Source organism: Schistocerca serialis, chromosome 8 (assembly GCF_023864345.2).
Source record: "Schistocerca serialis cubense isolate TAMUIC-IGC-003099 chromosome 8, iqSchSeri2.2, whole genome shotgun sequence".
Lineage (NCBI taxonomy): Eukaryota > Metazoa > Arthropoda > Insecta > Orthoptera > Acrididae > Schistocerca > Schistocerca serialis.
In genome coordinates this window covers 564,319,038-564,325,219 of record NC_064645.1, presented here as the reverse complement: position 1 = coordinate 564,325,219, position 6,182 = coordinate 564,319,038, and the positions used below count along the sequence as shown (strand labels likewise).

Sequence of the window (6,182 nt, the reverse complement as noted above, 5' to 3'; positions counted from 1 at the left end):
ACAGAAATTGGAAACAGGTATGCAACAAGACTCATCTGACTTTCTTCCATTGCCCCATAGTCAAGGTTTTATGGCTTCGACACCTCGTCTTACGTTACGGGAATTTTCATCACTGATGGGTGGTTTTGAAATTCCAGCTCACCGTGCAATTTCCTGCTTATGGAGCTCCTTCCGTGTTGTTTTTGGGCTGAAATGGTTCGCGAGTGTGACATTCAGTTCTGCAGTGACTTTTTCAACTGTCGTCCTCTTACTTTTGGTCGCAATCCTTTTCTATGACTGTCCGTCACAATCACTCAACACAGACCTTAGTCCGCATTTTGACTTAGCCGGTCATGTTTTACCGCTCTCTGTGTATATGGCATAAATCTTCGATACGATGCATCTTGAAACACTCAACACTTCGGTTAACGTGGTTACGGAACCACTGGCCATACGAGGACCAGCTGTTTGCTCACGTTCCGATTTCATGCACCCACAACTACACGTAACACTGTTCTGATCACAACTGACGCATGCAACGTATTGCACGGGTGCCGTTCCTGCTCAAATGCAACAGCGAAACCTACAGGTTTGGCTAGTATCTGCATTTGTGTTCAAATATGCATTTCTCGCTATATTTGCATATTTTTTCAAACGCACAGATCGACACTATGTTCAGGACCTTGTAGTTGCCCCTCGCTATTGCAATTTAGTTGGATGTTACCTGCCGGGCGTTGTGGCCGAGCGGTTCTAGGCGCTTCAGTCTGGAACCGCGCTGCCGCTACGGTCGTTAGGTTCGAATCCTGCCTCGGGCGTGGATGTGTGTGATGTCCTTAGTTCGGTTTAAGTAGCTCTAAGTCTAGGGGACTGATGACATCTGATGTTAAGTCACATAGTGCTTAAAGCCATTTGAACCATTTTGATTGTTAACCGCAGCAATCTGTAGTTGGCCCCCTAAGTGCTACAGTATTCCACGCTGCACCAAGCAGAGGCATCCCTGAGACCTGAGATGTCGTTTTCGACCAGATGCAGTGTGATGAAAAGCGTCGAACGTTCTTCCGCAATCTATTATTATATCATTAATTACGGGAGGATTACGTCACTTGTACGCATCGTTAGGAGTGGAGCGAAGCTGATGCGAAGGCGAGAGTTTTTCAGCGCAGCGGAGCACATAGAACAGGCTGCGGAGGTGACGAGCAATCCCGCTGCGAGTGGAGCTATTAGCTGGCGGCGAGCTGCGGCAGCGCGTACGGTACGTGCGTGCGCGTGTTTTTGTTACGCGCAAATGAGCGGCGACGTGACCGCGGCCGCAAGCAGGCGGCAGCCGCACCTGGCCGTGGCTGGCCGCTTAACGGCCGGCTAGCTGCTGGCTGCTGGCGGCTAGGGTTTCACGTCGCCCAGGCGCCTTTTGCGTGCGCCGACTGACGGTTCACCATCACTGTAAATAAATGTAACGCGTTACGCATAAATACGCCAAGCCATACGTTACTATTGGCGGTCAGTGACTGGAAACGGTAACAACTGCGTAAGATCCACGAGTAACAGTCCGGTGCGATCTAAAATGGAGTCACCACATTAAAAGTGTTGCAGGAAACGCAGGCGCCACGCTCAGATGCATTTTTGGAATCTTGACTATTCCGTCCATGTACAAGTGACTAGCAGAAGAATCGTTCCACAATTCTCGAGAGTTGCTCTCCAATCTGGTAGGATTTGTAGACAGGATAAAGATCCAAGCCGACCGGTGTGGCCGAGCGGTTCTAGGCGCTACAGTCTGGAACCGCGCGACTGCTACGGTCGCAGGTTCGAATCCTGCCTCGGGCATGGATGTGTGTGGTGTCCTTAGGTTAGTTAGGTTTAAGTAGTTCTAAGTTCTAGGGGACTGATGACCTCAGAAGTTAAGTCCCATAGTGCTCAGAGCCATTTTTAAAGATCCAACGAACAACGGCGGTTTTCGTCACTGGATCGGTTGATAAGCACAAGAGCACTACACAACAAACCTTAAAATGGGACCATACACCAATCCGATAACTGCAATTCATATATATTATAAAATTACGCGCGCGCGCGTGTGTGTGTGTGTGTGTGTGGGTGGGTGGGTGTTCCACTTCTTCTAAACCGCAGGAACGTTTTCAACTAAACTTGCCATATGTACGAGTATACCCTACTGCCAGGCATAGTCGCTGCGCAGGGAAGAACTGCCTACTCATCAGAGGTGTGGGGGTTAAAACGAGTGATGCGTGAATTCCGAGACTTTGTTAATCCAGTATTTGAGAATCAGAGCACTTAGCAACTTGCAACGTACTATACACATAATTTCAAACCAGTACGAATTTTTTTTCTCGCGCACAACCCCTAAAAAATGATAAAAGAAGAAATGTTTATTGGTAACTGCTTTTCCACTGTTCATGCAGTAAAAGTACCGCATCGGGTATGACGGTATAATTTATTACTTCTTTACTATTAACTGTATTCACGACACATTTTACAGACAGTATACACATATACCACTGAATGTAACTGCAAAATTATATCGTTGTACAACACATAGTTCAGGAGACATAACGTCGTAAACAATGACATGCGTGAAAAACTGACGAACCACAGACGCTTTCATTTATTACTTCTTTTCTACGAACTCTAATGGCAATAAATTTCGGAGACATAATCCCCATGTGGCGCTGAATGTACCTACAAAATTATATCATTGTATGCCACGTAATTGAGGAGATATGACGTCACAAACAGTGAGATGCATGAAAAACTGCCGCATCGAGCATGAAGTTCAAATTTATTACTTCGTTGCCACTAACTTCATTCGCAATACATTTCGCAGACAGTATCCACATAACCCGCTGAATGTTGCAAAAAATTATATCATTATACGACAGATAGTTCAGAGATACGCCACGCAGGGTATCGTAGTCAAGGCGGCTTGTAACGGATCGCGCGGCTCCTCCCATCGGAGGTTCGATTCCTCCATCGGACACTGGTATGTGTGTTGTCCGTACCGTAAATTAGTTTAAGTTAGATTAAGTAGTGTGTAAGCCTAGAGACTTATGACCTCAGCAGTTTGGTCCCCTAGGAACTTACCACAAATTTCCAATTTCAGCAGATACGACGTCATAAATATTAAGCGCAAGGCTAGAGCCTGCGTGGTACAGGCGTGAGTGCAGAGCTGTTAAGTAAACACCTGAGCAACGCGTGGTTGCTCTGTTAGTTTTTTGTATTTGTGTTACGTGAAGTACTGGACTCAGACGTCAGTCGCCCAAAGAAGTAGGTATAACTCCCAAAATTTCTCGATAAAATCAACTTCATAATGTTTTACAAGCGTCTTTAATTCCCTAAATAAATATCGATTTTGTGGAGGACCCTGTAGCTCTGTGGCAGGATGGTCGCCTGTCCGAGCTGCATCAAATTTTTAAAAAAGGTTGCATTATAAACGAGCATTTTCTTGAAGTGTACAAAAGTACCTGCAGAGCTCGAGACTGGTAATTGCTGGATCACCGGTACGGCCATTTTTGTTTGTTTTCTTTTTATTTGTGCACTTTGAATTGTAAATTTCATCAAATACATGCTAATTATCATACGGCTGTCATTTTTTACGAAAAATGTTCGCCTTCGTATTTCTGATTACATATCACAAAGAAAACTCCAGTTTTCGTTGCAAATTCGTAATTACCGATCTTTTATTAAAGATTGTTTAAATTTAAAAAAAACATTACGAATTACATTTTTTTCCTATTTATGTATTTTATACTTCACAGAAATTCTCGTACAACATGCACCAATGTTAAAAAATGTGCAACGTGTGGGAACCGAACCGAACTCTGTTCATCTTCTTTTTCCTCTTCCCTGTCCGTCACTATGTTACCACCCCCACCCCACTAGGCTATTGGTGATTGTTACGCTCACAGTATTTCTTTCCAGATTGTCAGTACCTGGGCGTGCTGAAACGTAATGACTCCGAATATTATATGCGAAAAGTCTTAAGAGTTTTGAAGTAAAACAAACGTTATTAACATTCTACACCATTTATTCTTCATGTCTACGTATCTACTGCCCTCTGCCGCTAGAGGGCTCCGAACTGTGTGTAACGTAACATGTCGGTGTGTGAGATACGGCACACTGTAATCGAGTTGTAGAACCATTTCCTTCAGCGTGGCAATGCCAGGATGCACACGAGCGCTGCGACATCTGCAACAATTCGCCCCCCATACAGTCCCAACTTGGCTCCATCCAATTTTCATCTGTTCCCAAAACTTAAACATGTTCAGGGGCTTCGCTTGGGTGGGTAGTGATGAAGCGGTGCATGTAGAAGTGAGGTTTCGGCTCCGTCAATAAACTCAAACATTCTACAGTGACGGTATCAACCAAGTGGTCTCTCGTTGAGAGAAATGTAGTCGTCACCAGGGTGACTATGTTGAGATATAAATGTGTGCGCATGAAGAATAAAGGTGTAGGATTTTAAAAAGTTTAAAAAGAAAGCTTTGACAATTTGCTCAAAAAAATTGGGAGACACTGTTTTTCAGCACGCCCTTATAATACGTGCACGAAATTTTGTTGTAATGTAACTACGGGCTTTGGAGGAGCGTTTTACCCTGGGCTTCGTCGGCGTACGCATATTTCACATATATTTACCATTTCACACATATTTGTATACATATCTCACTTGTATATCTAGCGCATTTTACTGTGCAGTTTCTTTTTCTCGCAGATTAATTTTGTGACGTCATAATTCGTGAACTGTGGACGTCCATGTACGTTCAGTGGTGTATGCGAATACTATATACAAAATTTGTTGCGAGTAGAGTCAATAGTAAAGAAGCAATAAAATAGAACGTCATCCACGATGCGGCAGTTTTTCACCCCTCTCAGTGTTCAGTGTCGTACAGTGATGCAGTTTTGTAGGTGTACTCAGTGATATACGCGAACACTATTTGCAATATCAGCTATAAATAGTTGTAATAGTAAAGAAGTGATAAATTATTACGTCATGCCAGATGGTACTTTTACTGCATGAACAGTGGAGAAGTAGTAAAAATCTATAAACATTTTTTCGTTTTTCAATTTGTATGGACTGTCAGTGAAAAATAATCATAACGGTTTGAAATTATGTGTAAAGTTTGTTGCACGTCGCTAAGTGTTCTCGTTCTCAAATACTTGATAAATCCAGAATGAGATTTTCACTCTGCAGCGGAGTGTGTGCTGATATGAAACTTCCTGGCAGATTAAAACTGTGTGCCCGACCGATACTCGAACTCGGGACCTTTGCCTGGCAGAAGTAAAGCTGTGAGTACCGGGCGTGAGTCGTGCTTCGGTAGCTCAGTTGGTAGAGCACTTGCCCGCGCAAGGCAAAGGTCCCGAGTTCGAGTCTCGGTCGGGCACACAGTTTTAATCTGCCAGGAAATTTCATTTCAGCACACACTCCACTGCGGAGTGAAAATCTCATTCTGGAAACATCCCCCAGGCTGTGGCCAAGCCATGTCTCCGCAATATCCTTTCTTTCAGGAGTGCTAGTTCTGCAGGTTCGCAGGAGAGCTTCTGTAAAGTTTGGAAGGTAGGAGACGAGGTACTGGCAGAAGTAAAGCTGTGAGTACCGGGCGTGAGTCGTGCTTCGGTAGCTCAGTTGGTAGAGCACTTGCCCGCGAAAGGCAAAGGTCCCGAGTTCGAGTCTCGGTCGAGCACACAGTTTTAATCTGCCAGGAAGTTTCACTTGATAAATGTTTATGGCTATTTGCATGCGATGCATTACGCTCATTTTCCATGCCCACCCGTCCCTTTGAGAGGTAGATGATTCTTACACCCACTGCATTTTTTTAAGGTAGCAAGTGATGGGTGTACATCCAGCGGTTTAAGAGACGTGGAAAGTGTGTGAAAAGTAATGAGACTGACAACACTGCAAGCGATTTGGTTGGTTGATTTTGGGGAGGGGACCAGATAGCGAACTAATCGGCCCTAGAGCGATCTGGCAACACTATATTGTTCCGCTTGTTCAAAAAAATGGTCAAATGTGTGTGAATTCCTAAAGGGACCAAGCTGCGGAGGACATCGGTTCCTGCAGGCCGGTGTGGCCGAGCGGTTCTAGGCACCTCAGTCTGGAACCGCGCGACCTCTCCGGTCGCAGGTTCGAATCCTGCCTCGGGCATGGATGTGTGTGATGTCCTTAGGTTAGTTAGGTTTAAGTAGTTCTAAGTTCTAGGGTA

At 44.7% G+C, this 6,182-nt stretch overlaps 1 non-coding gene across 1 annotated transcript; it reads left to right on the top strand.

The window, feature by feature from the left end:
• Positions 1–5,289: 5,289 nt before the first annotated feature.
• On the top strand, positions 5,290–5,364 carry Trnaa-cgc (transfer RNA alanine (anticodon CGC)). Its single transcript has one exon. It is a non-coding gene; the product is annotated as a tRNA-Ala (tRNA).
• The last annotated feature ends 818 nt before the right edge of the window (positions 5,365–6,182 follow it).